We start from the raw sequence: 17202 nt of genomic DNA on the forward strand, positions 1-17202 counted from the left end.
TCTATGTTGTCTGGTCTAGCCAGACTATTTTGGGTTCTTACTCATTCCTCAAGACATACTCGTACTGAAATACTGAAAGTTTTACCACCCACTTAAGTGTGAGCCTGAAAGTAATTTAGGTTTTAAGCAAAAGACTATAGCCCAGACAGTGCCAGCACCATGTCAAGGGGGTGGTGGTATCCGATATTAAAAAAAAAAAAAAAAAAAAAAAAGCAGTGGTATGTTGTAGCCTATGCGTCTTGTATAATATCTGTATAATGACAACATTTAAGGCATGAAAGTGCACAGGTTAAAAATATGTACAGTCAAAATTAATTAAATACTTGTCAGGAAAGAGAGATACATTTAAGTGAAAACCCACGATATCAAAAGCCTCTGAAAATCTTAATCTGTGAGAACAGTACCAAAAAAAGGGCAGAAAATTAGGGATTTATGACACAAGGTAAGTAAAAGTAACAGCTTAGGATATAAAAATATTTAATGAACATTATTTCTCACTAAAGCTTTTAAATAGTTCATTGGAAAAAGAGGGCCTACCCATCATAGCTGTTGCATATTCATCTCTAAATAGCTAAATCATATGATAGCTTTTCAATTGAAATCATTAAACTTTTATAGTAATATGGCATTTAAATACACATGTGACCTTTCTGATGTATGGGTAGAGCGTTACAAAAATATATTGCTTACATCTCAAGAATTTATTTCTAGTTGGTAAATTGCACTCTATAATAAAATTAACTTTTAATTTTGCATTCACAAAATACATTTTACACTTTTAGCTGTTTCCAATCAACTAGAACAGCTGTTCATTTTATAAAATTAAATGATTAATATTCTTTTTAATTATACATTTTGAGTACATATGCTGCTCAAGGTCAATTCATTTCTGAATTTTAAATCTTAAATGTCACTGGTATAATAGACACATCATATAAACTAATTCATCTTGTAGTTAATTCAAATTAATTAATCTCTACCAAAAAGTCAGGATATGGTTTAAAAACTTGAGAATTGGCATGTTTTCTGTGTTGAAAAGTGACTTTCACACTCGGACAAACTTCTAAGCAGAGAACATTTGAAAAAAAACCCACAACATTGTTCTTCTGATAGGGTGGGGGTTTTTTTAAACATGTTGTTAATCAAGTTATTTTTAGTTAAGGGCCAAATAGAATAAGACTTTCACCCAAGAGAAGGTTGCAGGATTCACCTTTGGTCCTGATTGACCAGATTCTCACTGCAATAATCCAACAAATTTTTAAAGTTATATTTCATACCTCCTCAACTACTATTATAGGAAAAACATGATAAAGTTTTTTTTAACTATACTGGGAGAAATCCTTCCTAAAACCACCACCGTGTAATTCTTCCTTCCATACTATAACTCCATACTATATTATAATTTTTGACAGAAGTATTTTATCTTAAATTATTTGCAGATTTTGAGAGATTTCAGTTTTAAAGTTAACTTAAATATTTAAGTTTGTAAATTCTCACTTATATCTTAGTCTTGAATACTGAAGAAATAGGGAATATGAAATGTTCATGTCTTGAAACTCTTAGACAAAAGATACATTTTACTGTTCAGTGATATTGCAGGATTTTAGCAGACCACTCCAAAGTTCATCAATGGGGTAAACTTATATCTCTGTGCAAGTAGTTGCACAATTATTGAGGCACTTTTAAATGAGCCTTGTAACGTTTAATAGAATTTGTCAGCTTATCCCCATACTGAGTGGTGAGAAAGAAAAGTATAATGCCTAGCTTATTGTCAGATCTTACGGTTTGCTACAGATTTTTTTTCTCTTTTTTAGTTCCTCCAATTATTTTACACTTTTTATGAGATTGTTGTGAATCCTCTGGTAAAGATGTGGGGTCTGCCGCTCCAGCACACAATAGAGTCAACTCAAAGACCTCTTAGATTTTCCTGCCAAACTTTTTAAAAGTACTTACCAAACAGGCTCCCTAAGTCTTGAGACTACTAAACTTGAAAGCAAAACTTTCCTCTGAAGGGATCGCCTAGCAGGTATCTTCAATAACTTTGCATTTAAACAGCATCCAAGCCACCAAGGACCTGGAAGCATTCAGCAACCAGCAAGGCTCACAATTGTCAGGTAAGTGTTAATGGGCATAGAGAAGAAGGATCCAAGGCCCTGGGCTGATTAAATGAATAGTTTTGATCAGAGAAAATCAGCAGAAATGTGTGTAATTCAAAGGCTCTTTTAAATAAGTTTATGGGGTTTATTCCCTGTTAATATTTACACCCAACTGATTTGAAGTCATATAGGTGTTTCATTATGGACAATGAAAACCAAAGAAAACATGTATTTTGACCTTGTGACTGTGACGAGTCAGTGGGAGATTATGGATAGGGAGATTTGGCCTTTAACCCAGAGGCCATCAATCCTGTTTTTCTTCTCATCATCTCTTAATTTTTTTGCAGTACACATTTACTCAAGTACATACAAAATCCCAGCATGTCCCTGACCCGGGTCTAGTGATTATATCACTGCTTAGCCATGTTAACGGGAGCCCAACCTGAGGCTGTGTACAAATCCTGTGTGCCCGCTGGGAAGGGTTACAGATATGCACTCAAGGGTGTGTAGGTACATAGTAGGGGTCCATCTCTGCAGGTGGCTGTGCGGTGAATCCCATGCTGCAATGTACTGAAGTCAGTGGCCAGCAACTCTTCAAGAAGTGGCAAGTTTGTACTGAGGTGTGAACCGAGTCACTATTTGCTGAACAATTTAATTGCACTCTTTAATGGTGCAGAGGCCTTGTACAGAGTCTCTGTATAGGTTCAGATTTCTCCATTAGTCGTAGTAAGGGTAGACTTTCCTGTCATCTAACTGAACTACCAAAGAAATATTAATAATCCAGTTTAAGACATCTGATCCCCTTTAGCTCTGCCTAACCAAGGAACAGTTTACCAGTGTAGGAATATTGTATACTAGAAACCATTTTAATGTGTGCATCACTGCAGCGACTCTTCCTCTTCTGCACTTTTGCCTCCCCTCCTCCAGAGTGAAAAAGAAGCTGTAGCAGCAAAAGTGCTGTCTCGTCTGTCCACCTGCATCTATGGAAGAGTCTTCTGCTGGTGCAGATGCCTCAGTTAAGGGTTACGGTTTTTTCTCTCCCGTGACTGGCATGATTGTGCCTGCAGCAGCATGTGGTAGAAGCCTGGTTTACCTCATCCTCAAGTGAGCACAGACTTTATGCTTTGGATTTAGTTGTTCTCTTTAGCCTAACAATATAATGTAATCCTTACCTTAAGGTAGGAACCTCCATCTAGCTCATCTTAATTCCCTTTCTCTAGGGCATCGGTCACCAGCTTTTGCTGGTCATTGATGCCAATACTGAGCAAGTAACTCACTTTAGGCAACATCGTAATTTGCCCTTCCTGTCAAACTGTCCCATCATAAAAGGCAATATTTTTTACATTTGTAATTTCCTGTTGCCACTGAATCACAAACTTTTACCATGACAGTGACTGAGATGTCCTGAACTGAGTATTACATCACCATAGCATTTAGTATAAAGGATCGATGAACCACAAGAGGGGAAATGAAAAATAAGAAAAACTTTTTTTAGAAGACACTTATATTTGAAATTAAAAATAATATCCAAATGCCATAAATTGTGATATTTTTCACAAGGTAAATACTTCTGTTTACAAACATCCATCACCAGCTTCATCAGAAACAACGTGTGCCTATGTTTTTGTATTTTTAAAAGGTAGGGTTGTCTGCAAAAACAATATATTCCTATCATCTGTAAGTCACTGTTCTTACAGTGGTATTGAGCTGTTTAAACAAAGTTCCAGTATTAACCTATATACTGCTCAAAAACATTTTTCATTTTCCTTTTTAACATGAACCAGCCATCACAGAGCATACTTTCAAAACAGGCTCTAATTACAAAGCAGGTTAAAAGACATTTTATTAGACCAAAGCCTGTATCTTCACTTGGGGTCATATCCCACATGCTTTATTCAGTATCAGATGGCGTGCCTGTGATCTCCACATGCAGATCTCTCATCTGTATGGAAAGGAGATATCAGTCACACTGCCACTTTCCCCCTTATTTTAGACTGCTCTTCACAAGTCTAGGATGCACATGTGAAGGAGAGAAAGGAAAACGCACACTATTCACTCATTAAAGATTAGACAGGAAAGATAACACAGCCTGAGAATGTCAGGTGGTCTCAGCTACTGTATGCTAATCCCAAAGGAGTATGGAAACAGCTTCATTTCTTCCCCTCACATCTGAATAATTTGCTTTCTTCTGACCAGGAATAGTGGTAGTGCTTTGCTTTTGCTGAACCATGCAAAGAACAGCCAAACACTTGACATCTACTTACTTTACATGTTATAAAACATTGCTTGTTCACCTTAGTAGCCCAATATAGGAGGCCCGTTCTTCTCAGCATTACCTGATCCTTCAGTAGCGTGGGTCCACCGACTTCCTTCTGTTAATTTGCTCTGAAAGAACCGAAATAAATAGTTTTAAGCAGGCAAAGATTACACTTCTATATTTTCCAAAATATTAACCAAATCTTCTTATGTGCCTACATGAGACCTAAGGCTATGTCTGAGCTTCTTAATAAAATGCTGGAATAAATTGTATAATGATGCTGAGAAGCTCCTTGCAAAGTACTGTAATCAAGGCTATGCTCAGTGCTTGAATAGTTAAGTTAGAGAGACCAGAACCATGAATAATCTTGCTAGGGCAAGTAGGTCTCTGTAACACTATTTAAAACTGGCCACAGCAGCTTGGTAAACACTGGAATTGTAACTCTGCTACCCCAATGGGATCTTGAATATACAAAGAACACTAAACATGCTCAGCGCATCCTGGCAGTCTACAAGGAAGTGGTTTTTTCTCATCAGAGGAATGGCTTGTAAAAGTTTTTCCCACAAAGGGAAAAAAGAGGTTCATGGATCTGAAGATCATTACTCTTCTACCAATAAGGAGGGTGAGGCAGAAGACAAAGCAGCTAGGGAACCTTTCCTTTTCATGGGCCACATTTGCTTCCGAAGAAGGAGTTCTGGTTCCCTTCTTTACTCCCTGAATGCAGAGAGGAGACACGAGACCCAGTAATTTTTAGAATCCTCTAGCTGATTCAGTTCTCCATGAATTTCCCCACACAACTCATGAGAGTTTGTGGTACAGCCCCAAAGTTCTCTGTAGGGTGTTCCAGTATGCAGCTGTTGCGTTGCCTTCATGGGGTTTGCTCTCTCCCCTGTCCACAAAAAATCAAATCATTGTGCAAAATTACGGTATTTTGAAATAGATCGGTGTGGATGAAGAAGAAAGTTTCCTAAGCTAAATACACTGATTGCAGAGTACTGAAATCACTGAGTCTTAAATGTGGGAATTACCTTCTAGTTTTACCATTCAATTAGTTTTCTCATTACAACCACAGTTTTAATCAGCTAAGAAATATTAAATATTAAACAGCCAGTAAAGCAGAATAGTATGTTACATTAAAATAATTCTTTATAAACTGCCTAAGTACATTAGAATCTCATTTGTGTTTTTATTATATGCATTCATTCATCCTAGACTTAATTTAAAATAGGTGTCAGGTATCAGCTATAATACTGAGATCTTGATTTTGATCTAGATGTTAGAACCTCTGCCACTTACTGAGCATGTTCAAGAAAGGAGAAGGAGGAGGGTAAGTTTAGGCCTGTTTTTAATAAGCTACAGCAATTAGATATTTTGAATACTCAGAATGATGTATTAGAATTATACAATTATTTGGTTTGTTCGGTTGCTTTTCAATACCCTTGAGAACCAGCTCCTAATTAAGATACACACACTATCAAAGCTGAAAAACTTAGATGGTGGTAAAAACAATTAGAATGATGATGTAGGCTTAGATTCCCCGTGGTTTTTGTACAGATCTGCAAGACAGCATGGGGTATGGGCACGTGGCATTTGCCTTCTCTGCACAAGGTCCAGAAACAGCTGCAGTACTTGTGTGCCCTACAGGGACATGAGCCACCCGGCAGAGCGGGTGGGATGCTCTGGGACATGGCTCTGCTTCCCCTGAGCTGACTGGGTACTCTGACAACCCGAGCTTTATTGCCTCTGGGTAAGGAGTTGTTCCTCTCTGCACAATTCCTTCTGGGGAGCAATAGTTTAGGGGTGCTGCAGTCCTCATCCTGCTCTCATGGCCAGACTGTTAAATCACAGCAGAGCCTCCACCTGTGGAGCACATGCCAATTATGTGTTAATTATTTGTTATTTCACTTTAGAAAACATTCCTTCCTATTTAAAAGGTGTAAGAGGAAAGCACAGCATACAGCAAAGCACATTTTATAAAATAGAATAAGATAAATGATCCAAACGTGATTACCTTCAATTATAGGCATGCCTCACCCCTTTAAAACTAATAGACTATGTAATATACTATCCTTAATATGTCCTGAATGTATTGCTCTTGATCTCAAAAGCAGTAAGAGCAATCTCTCTCATGAAATCTTGCTGCAGAAATGACTGAGTTCCTACCATCTCAATGCCACACGAAAAACCTTAATCAAAGCAACCAGACCTCTTGACTTGCTGCTGATTCCACAGCACTTCTTCATAGTGATATCACTTTTATCTATCATCATTTATTCAAAAAGGTAAATCAAAAGCATAAAATAGTCTCATTTGATTTTTTGCCTGCAGATGTCCTTCTTGTTGGTTAAGCCATGAAGTCTTACATCAGTCAGAGAAACTAAAGGGCTGACTTGACTTTCTGTTCTCCTTTTCCATATATAGAACCTTATTGTGCACAGGTTACCATCCACTATCAAAATCAGAATTTTTAAAAATAAAAGATTTGTCTTCAGGAGCTTGGCTGACGCAGAGGAGTACTTCTTTTTAGAAAGGTGTGACATTTTTGTAATTGCTGATCAGAAAGCCACTCCTCTATTAATCCTAACCAAGTAATCTGAATATATCACTAATGCCCGTTACTGTGAGATGCATTTAGAGCTACATTAATGATGATTAAAAAAGATTTTTACAATTTGAATTCCACAAATAAATTCTAACATTTGTGTGTGTAAAGTCACACTTTTCTCACATACTGAATTTTATCAAACTTATTTTCATTTAAAATAAGTCGTTAGAACTGGACTGGACTGCAATAAGCAACACTTCAACTGAAAACATTCACAAAGATTGGGTCAGCCCCAAAGATCTGCCCAGGGATAGGTGGCTTGTTAGTTAACATTGTGGCCTGTGGCAACAGAACGGTCTAGTTAGGATCACATCTTGCCACCTTCAGCTCTCAGTGATGAGGTTTTTAGTAACACCCCTCCACCAAGATGCAGCTTTTTATAACTTCTTAGGAGGGCTCTGATTCATGCCTCTGGGGTCAGTGTGTTTTATCCCCTCCACTGCAATGCTCTTGGGAAAGACTGAACAGTATCCCAGCTACATCTGTTTAAAATTGTTTCAGTGCCTTTTGCGGGGGGGGGGGGGCGGGGTGAGACCTTAAGGAAGCTGCAGAACTGCACGTGCACCAGGACCCAACCAAATAATTGTTAGAGAGTCCCAGAACGCAGGAAGTCCCTGCCACGCGCGGCCTCCTTTAGCAAGCAGGAATGGAGAAGCTTAAAATGGGTTTCTCAGGGGAAATGGTAAACATAATGGAGATGCATAACTATCATGAGCCAGACCAAAGGTCTGTTTAACCTAGGAGCCTGTTTTCCAGTAACAGATGCTTAAGGAAAGTGGATTAAAAACAAGGCATATATAAAACAGATATCCCCCTTGGCACGGCCTCTTAGCTTCTGGGGAACAGTGCTTCAGAAACATCCTAAGCTGGAATCACATTTCGTTTGTTGTGTTTAATAGTCACAGATAGGCCAATCCATCACAGATTTGTCTCATCCCTTTATGAGTGGATTTATGGTTTGTGGGTCCGCAATGCCTTTTGATAGCTGTTTGTGCGGCTGGATTATATCCTCTCTGAAGAGAAAGGGCATGATGGCTGTGTAACCATTTCAGCTTTCCCTGGATGTTCCCTAACACTGAGAAATCGCGCAGAGCGGTGCCTTTTCCCCCTCTCCGCGTTACTCCCGACCGCACACACTCGTGCTGCGCTCCGAATTCGGCTGCGCAGCCGCGGTCTACCGCCGCTCGGAGGCCTCGCCTCGGCCCCCGGCCAGGCCCGGCCCGCCCGGAGCAGCCGCGGGGCACCGACCCCCCGGCCCGCCAGCCCTCCCCTACTCCCGCCCTCCCCGCAGCAGGAGGGAGGGGACGTCTCCGCCCCCGGCGGGACGGCGGCAGGTGCCGGCCGCGAGTGCAGCCCCCGGGCCCCCGCCTGGGCCTGGGCGGCTCCGTCTAGGGCCCGGGCCTCCCGGACACGGCCGCGCCTTCCCCCCCAGCTGAGAGCCGGGTACTTGAGGTACCGCTCGCTCGCTCGCCCGCCGTGGGGCCGGTGTCAGGGCGGTGGCTGCGCCGCGGCTGCCGTTCTCTCAGGTGGGCCTGCCCTGTTCTGCGGGCATCCCTCTGCTCCGGGACGGATGGTAGCAGTGGGGACTTGAGAAAATAAACCTGACGGGAATGTTAGGCATGTTTCAGACCTTTTTGCGGCAACTTGAAACTCATTTCACAGAACCATAAGTCCAAGTCCCTCAACATTTTTTTTTTTTTTTTTTTTTAAAAAGTCACTGGTATCGAGGCTCCTAGCTTTTGTTACTGTACAATGGCTTGTTCATCTTCCACTGCAGTGGTGTAAGCTCTGGCGTTGTCTTAGTTTGTTGTTTGTGAAGGTCAGGTATGCGCCAGCATTTCCCCTCAGAGCTGTGTTCCTCACAGCTTGTCCTGGGCTGTAAAATGTCAACATAGGCTGAAGCACAGTATGCGAAGTCCACAGAAGCTTTTCTCCCATTAGAGAAAACTTTGGAGTTAAAATATATGGGTTTACTGCTTCCCAAACCGTTTTATACGCCTGTATAACGTGAAAGCTGATTTAATTTAAAGAATAAAATATGATTTGACAAGCAAATAGTTCTGACTTTTATCTTGTCCCTTTATTGCATCATACAAAAAGATGAAAATGGTTAATATATTAATAACTGAAAGGTGATAGCCCTTCTGAAACTTAATTTATTTGGAGATAAATTTCCTAACACATTTTTTATGGTCTTACCTATATATTCCCAAGACAATGTACAAGATCTGTTGAGTTTCCTGTACATTTCAGGTGAGGGATGTTTGTCACAAGAGACCTGGTTCAGCATTAAGAGCCTGTGCTACTTGGGCCAGGTTAAGAGTTACTGTTCTCCTTTTTTTGTCCCTCCTTCTGCTTGAGCTGTTCATTTCTACTCTTGAACCAGCCCCTGCAATGTATCTTTGAACCAGATCCAGCTGGTATGAGTCAACTGAAAAATAACCCACCTGGGGGAGCAGGTTCTGCTGGGTCTTATCAATTCCTAGGGTAAAAAAGTAACAGCAGCTGAGAACAAGGGAAGGGTGGCAACCATGTAGTGGGGCTGTCTGTTCCTGGGGCTCTGGGAGAGGCCTTGTAGTATCTGGAGCAACTCTTAAGTATAGGCATAGTTACAGTCACCCCTAGGGAAATCTGCTAATCACCTATGCTGTGTGGCCATGGTTATTTCAGTAGCCTTTTCCATCTGTTGTCAGAAGAGTAAGTAGGATCATATCTGGTGTGTCAATGGGATGTCTGAATTTTGGCCGCTTCCTCAAGTGGTAGCACTGTTTTCTACCTGTCACTTTACTCCATTGAAATACACACATTGCTGAAGAAACTTGCTGCTCAAGACCTCTTTCTGCTCCTGATTAAGTCAAAGGAAAAACTTTCTCTGACTTTTAAGGGAGCAGGGTCTGGCCCTGCAATGGAATTCAAACATAAACCGTCGTGCTTCCCTGACAGCTGTGTGCCTTCTGTGAGGGGAGGCCAAAACCCAGCAACAAAATATGGCTTGCTTTGGCTGCTTCAAAGTGAGATAGCTGCAAGGGGGGAACGTTTATAAATGCCAGCACTGGCAAGGAGAGGAGAAAGGCATTGGTCAGTTGCTTTCGAGGTCACACAGCTACTGTGTGTTGAGGAATTCTGCTTTTTGTTATTGAACTTCTGAGCTTCTGATCTGTATGCTGTAGGAAAATGTATGTATCCTTAAGACTGACCACAAAATAGATAGCTTCATTTTTGATCCAGAGAAGTTGCAGATCTTTTTGCTGAATGTTCTTAATAATTTTTTTGGCATATGGCTACTGTGTCATAGGCCCTTTCAGTTTAAGATTAAAGGAAAACCAGCTGATTCTGTTTATAGGAGCCTTCAGATAAATCTACTAGATTTTTATAGTGGATATGGTCACCAAACTTGTTTTAAGTTTATTTCTTTATGTTTTATCTTATTCTTCAGGGTTTTGGAATGTCAGAGGTGATCAGTATAGATATATTTTCTTATGAGCTATCTGTGACTACAGGTAATGTGGGGGCTTTTTTAAGTAAAGAGTTTCTAATTTACATGTCTTTTCTGAAACCATTAGAGAGTATGTTTGTTATTAAGCTAATTATGAGAGCATAAGTAGCATATTTTAATATCTTTTTATTTTGAAATTTTTTTTGCGGTTTTTAAGAAATATTATTAATATTTGTGTCTTGTCTTTTGTGTGGCCAGGCAGACCCTGATTAAAACCAATAATGGCATTGTAGCATAGTGTCTTGGTTTTACAGTGTAGATTGTGTAGTTGACACGTTCACTTCCTGAAAAGTTGCTGACAGGAGTACCCTACTTGAGATATCTATTGTGAGAACACGTGTGTATTCCCTCTCATGTCCCTAACAAAAAATGAAATCTTTTCAACACCTGTTTCCAACACCTCTGTCCCATGTTAAATGTATAACTATAAACACTATATTTCAGACTTTAAAATTATTTTGCACTATTTTTCCATGTTAAACTATACAGTTATGTATAACATACATATTTTCAACATTTATTGTCTAAAATAAAATAATCATGTAAGGTTTTTTCCATTCACTGATCCCTAAAGGTTTAAATAGTTTCTCTGTGGTTGTTTATAAAATTAAATGCTTTTTAATTAAGAAAAGTATCCCTATAACTACCTAAGGATGTGTTAGGAAAGAAAAAAAATGCACCCACCTCAGAAGTTCAGCACGCATTAGATACTCAGTAGTACACATCATTTGTCCCCTATACAGTTGTCACATACAGCAAACTGTTCAGGGTTAGAGACTCCAGTTAGAAATACTGTTTAAATTTTGTTTGATTTACTGTTGTTACATAAAAACAGTATGAGCATATACTCTCAGAATTACACGCTAGCCTTGTAAGCTCCTATTAAGTTGTATATACCAACCCTAGTCTGTAGAAAAGTGTGTATGTGCTCACACAAACATATATGTAGCTTATTCTAAAAGTTCTAAAGAAATATTTCTTATTAATAAATGCACAACAGAGATCCTTATAGAACATCTAACACTGTTATGAATAAAATCACACAATGTTTCCAATATGTTTTACAGGATGATGTCTTCGCATGTGACTACTGGGATCGTAGTTCAGTTTTTTACTACCTTTACACTTGTCTTGCAAAGCATTTTCTTAAATGATTATGAATCATCTCATAGACAAATCTCTTTTTAAGTACGTGGAAACTTTAACAATGTAATGCTAACTTTGTTGTGGTAAACTAGTTAAAAATGAAAAAATAAAAATTGCAAAAAAGAAACAACTTTTATATGTAAAAATTGTGCTACATGTACTGTGCCTGCTGTCTAGATGAACTTACTCTAGAGACATCTGTAATGGACAAGGCAAGAAAAGAAAGACATCTCAATGCCAAAAGTTTTTAGAAAGCTTTCATTGTCTGAAGGCTGTAAGAAGAAATCAGTTATACTGGTCTGGGAACATCCAGTGGTGGATGAAGGGAATTTGGTAACAGCCACCACAACCACCATTTATTTGTAAATGTTTTTCCCCTTATTTTGTGTTAAGAAGTTATTTAAATTAGGTTTTTTATATAGTAGTATGCAGCAATATATTATAATTTAAGTAAAAATATTCCTGCTTTAAGTTTTGGTAATTTATGCCTAATACCTAGAGCATATAAAATGAACTGTTTTATTTGTTTACTGTGATTTGCAGGGATATTACTCCATGACAAGGTTACACTGACCTATCATTTCATGCATCAGCAGTTCTTCTATTGCACTGATTTGATCAAGCCTAGTGGATAAAAGAGGAGCAATCCACCCAGTGGACCAAATTAGAATTATAATAAAAAGTGCACATTCTGAAGGGCAAAGTAGGTTAAGTATGGTACTTACTGCACTTGGCATAATTTTTGTGATGTGTCAAATTTTAAGCTTTTTTCATAAATGTTTTTTCAAACTTGTACATTAAAATTTTGTATTTTTATTTTATGTAGTTATGTAAATGAAGCTACAGTTGAAGAAATACTCTTTTTTTTTGTAGCTACTGAAGGCTTTTTTAGGTTAGGTACTTGGGAAAGTGCAATAAATCTTTTTCATTTTGAATTCACAGTAATTTCTGGGTGTCTTTGCTGTACAACTCTAGATTTGTTGCTCCTCATGCTGAAGAACTTCACCGTTTTATAGCCATAAAATGTTGAACAACCCTTCCTAGTTACCTGGTTTGGGATCTGCTAGCCAGAGGAAAAGGGACTGCGTGGCCTACAGCTTTACTCTGTTTCTAGACCTATCTTGTTTCCATTTGCTCTCCTTGAATGCCAACAGTAGCTCACTGAATCAGGAAGGGCTGTACACTCTCTGTTCTCTCCCAGGCAAGTTTTAAACTGCTGTTATCCAAGGGATGGGCCAAGATACCTGTCTTGTGCAAGGTGTGAAATAACTGTTGTAGGCTCAAACATGATTTAATAAGATGTAGCAAATAGGATCTTCAAATGACTCTAGAGTAAGATATAGGGATGTTATAACAAAGAAGCTTAATTTTTTACTTCTCTAATGACAAAGTATACATTAGACACATTTTAAAAATCTTTATCCGTTTGTCCTATATTGCTCTGTTTTGGTGATCTGCTGGTACTATATAATCCATCTGTACTGACGAAGGTTTGCTACCAGTAGAAAATCAAGACCATCGGAAACGATAATTACAAATTCTAGCACCTCATAGATGCTAAAGAGCATAATAGTAGCATTCATGTGGCTTGCTTACTGAGGAATCCACAGAGAAATTAATTTAAGCACACATTTAAGTTTCAGTGATCTCAATAGAATGTAAGAATGTACTGCCGTTGTTTACATAATTGGGTAGAACGTGAGCACATACATCAGTGGTTTGCTTGATAGATCACTTCTAATAGAGATGGAAACCCCAGGGAAGAAGCCCACCTCAGGACCTTGTAGAAAACACTGGGAAAGTCCTGACTGGTTTTCTTTGTTTCGATTGTTAGGTTTTTTTCTTTGAGTTAGACGTTAAGTAGATATGAATTAATCGCTTCAGTAACTGAAGCTAAGTAAAAACATGCTGTCCCAAGATTAAAAAAAAAAAAAAAAAAAAAAAAAAGTGTTCTAGTTAGATTCTGGTAGTCTACTGTAAAAAAAAAAACAAAACAACACCAAAAAAACCACACACAAAAAAACCCCATCAACTCTTAGTTGTTTTTGTTTATTTTTTTTAATTTTCTACCAAGTACAATTGTTTAAAAAGGGCAGAGACCAAGAAGTTAAGCTTCAGCTTACTCCAGAACTTAAATATAGACCATCTTTGAGGCAATAGATCAGTTTTATGTGTTATTTAGATATTCTGTTGAATGATGTTTTAAATTCCATTGTTACGAATATTCATACAGTAGATGAAATTATGCCAAAGCTTCAGTTCATGTCTTTGTGTGAATTTGGGTTGAAATTGCTGAAAAATGTTCACTGCCTCAGGAATTTAGTAATACCATGAGTAGAAAATGAATTCTTTTTAAAGTTACTCTTTTTATTTTGGGAGCAAACAGATAGAAAAAATGAAAAACTATGTATTTTGAGCCCCAAAGGCAAATTATTTAACAATTGCTAACTTTTAAAACGATACCTGCTTTAAAATACTTGTTACTTAATCAGGGAAATCTAAGCAAGCACGGGGTTGAGCAATTCAGTAGTGCATATTTGAAGTGGAACTTTTAAAAAGATCACCACACAGCTTCAAATTAAAGAAATCTTAGAGTTGAGGAACAAAATTTGCATCAGGTGAACCACAATGTGAAACAGCTGTTCTGTATTTGCTTTTCAGAAGTGACTCTTGAATCAATTCAAGCAGTACCACAGTAGGAAGATGTCTTTGGTTTTGCAGCCTCTCTATTACATGCTTTTTTAAGCAATTAGAGCTCACTAATGTAATCATTTGTCACTCAATTAATTTTGAAAGACTAGAAATACATGGATGAACTCTTTAACCTGTGGTTCACTTGACACCATTGTTATTTAGATCAAATAAAAAAATATTAACGTTGGGTAAGCTACATTATAGGAATTCAACATCTTCATGTTCTGCAGCTTGTCATTTAATCTTTAAAGTATTTTTATTACTATAGCTAAACATATGGATAAACAAATACAGCGTGTTTTTGTTTTGTACAGAATATGTAAATTCATGGCAATTAGAAACAATAATTGAAAAAATTATTGTGAAAATGTTTCTTCAGGGCTGATTCTGTGCCCTGACATCAACAGAAACTTTATCAAGGGCATTAATGAATGCAGGCTTCTGCCCTATATTATCTTCACAGCTTTGAAAACCTTAAGCACTGAAGCTAAAGTTCTTATAAGGCTAAGAAAAAGCTATGGGCATGCCAAAATAAACCAGATCTTATGCTTTTTTTATACTTCTAATCTTGAAGTCATGATATCCTGTTATTTCAGTGCATCAGAATGATGCTTCATGACAAGATTCCATTTTTGGGAGAGGCAGTGTAAAGGTAATTTCAATATGGAAAGTGTACTGAGACCTAATTTCTAGAATTTCTGCACTGAACTTGTACACATAGCAAACGCTGACTCAGATTTTTGTGTTCTTGAAAGCTGTATGAATCGTGGAATATTATGTGTCACAAGAGACTTCTGGAGGTTATCTGATCCAATGCCCTACTGAAAGCAGGGCCAGTTTATGTGGCTCAAGGGTGGAACCTCACTGAGCAGCCTCTTACAGTCTTTGACTACCCTCATAATGAAGCTGTGTGAGTTTTTTCCCTGATATCTAACCTAAATATCTAATCAACTGAAATGTGTGTCTTCTTGCTTCCGATAATCTGAAAGCTTGGTGTTTTTCACCTTCTTGGTCTGTGACTCTCTTAAAAATTGTGTTTTGCATTTATAGGTTGTATTTGTAAATTAATCTTGAGTTGCCAGACTGGCAATGTTAACTTGGGATAACGCTAAGAACTTCAGGGGTGTACATCTAGATTTATTCTGATATAATGCCACATTTTACAGGGAAGCCTTTTCTTTCTGCAAAGAGAGAGCGCCACATAATTCTGTGTATGTACATACATAATTAAAAAGTAGGAATGTTAGCTCTAGAAAGGTAGAATAAAAAGAATTTACTCATTATCATTTAGCTCTGGTACAGGAAGATTATTTGACTGTAATGTGTAGATTAGGTTAACACATTCCAGCATTAAGTGGTTATTTCAATACCTCTGTATTTTTGCCGAAGTTTAAAATCATTTACTCAGTCAAGGAACTTCTGTATCCTTTAAGACTAAAGACATAATGTTTCTTATTACATTTGTATGGCTTTCCAGGTGGGTTATCTTTAAAAGAATACTTGCTCTGGGCAAGCATGTTCTGGACTTAAAAAAAATTGAGTTTGCCTGTAGTGTAATGTGAAACAGTATGTGCAGTTTACTAAAGTTGTGACACATAATGGCTACTGCCTTTCTATTCATGAGCTCTGCTACCTTGCACTGATCAAGGGTTTCCCCAGCTTAAGTTTGCTCTGGTACCACCTTAAACATGTAACAAAGCAGCACCGGGAACGTGTCCAGGAGAAGGCATACCTCCAGTCCTGCTGCTTTCTCCCATATGGAGGCAAAAGTAGCAGGAGCTCCCAGCTCTGCTTGGGGCTGCATGTGGCACTGAAGGAGACTGGTAACTACTCAGGCAATGCCTCTTCTGGAGATAAATGGTGATTCAAATGTTTGTATGTGCCATTTGGAAGTACACTTTGGAGTGGGCACCATTATGCAGAAACTCTGAGGATGGTTATTAAACTCTGTTTAAAGAAACTTGTTTCTGTCGTGTCCCTATACTATTATAATTGGACTTTTCACATTGTTGGTTTGGATTTGAAAGATGAAGGGAAACCTTGTAGAACTCTCTGAAGTTTGTAGCTGTAGCATGAACTTTCACATTTGAATCTTCTGTCTCTGGGTTTATTTCTCAGAGTACTATTTTCGCCACCCTTATAACCAGCAACATAAATACTGAGTGATTTGATCATGCCGATGGTGATTGGGTGTTTGTGGAAGCTACTGATAATGCTGATCTGTTTGTAAGACTCCCAGTGACAAATAATTGAGAGGATTTGAAGGTTCAATAAGCAGAAATAAGCTTTTCTTATGCTTTAACATAATTACTTCATACACTCACTGTTTGGAGCACTTTCAGTTGCTTAAATATGTTTTCAATGTCGTTCTCAAAGAACCATTAAAGAGGGGAGGTGAATATCTGTGACTTGAAAACAAAAAAGTTCAAGAAAGTGAATGGAACTGCTCGGAGATGCAGAGTCAATAAATATGATTTCCACTGTTGCCATCATTTAGTATGTGTCAAAGAACAGAATGATGCTGTCGACCCCAGATGGGGAGTTACTGTGTGGGAGCTTTCCATGTCACAGATTATATTCAAGTAAAAACTAAACATGCAAAAGAACCCTTTCTTGGGACTCATGTTCAGATTGCAACCTTTTTTTCCCATGGTACAGACTGGAAGTTTTGTTCAGCAAAAGCTGAAAAACACTGTATTTTTAGTGGAATATTATTATAATTCTGGAGGAGAAGAGTGTATTTTGTTTTCTCTGTGTGGAATATCATTGATTTTTAATGAAAGGCAGTTTAGGATTTAGACCAGAAGTGGTAAGCAATGGTGTCTCACCTGCAAAACAAATCTCTAACATATTTGTTGAAAACAGGTCTGATTTCACCCCTGTATGTACTTTTGATTAATAAGTGTTA

This window comes from Strix aluco, chromosome 6, assembly GCF_031877795.1.
Source record: "Strix aluco isolate bStrAlu1 chromosome 6, bStrAlu1.hap1, whole genome shotgun sequence".
NCBI classification, from domain to species: Eukaryota; Metazoa; Chordata; class Aves; order Strigiformes; family Strigidae; genus Strix; species Strix aluco.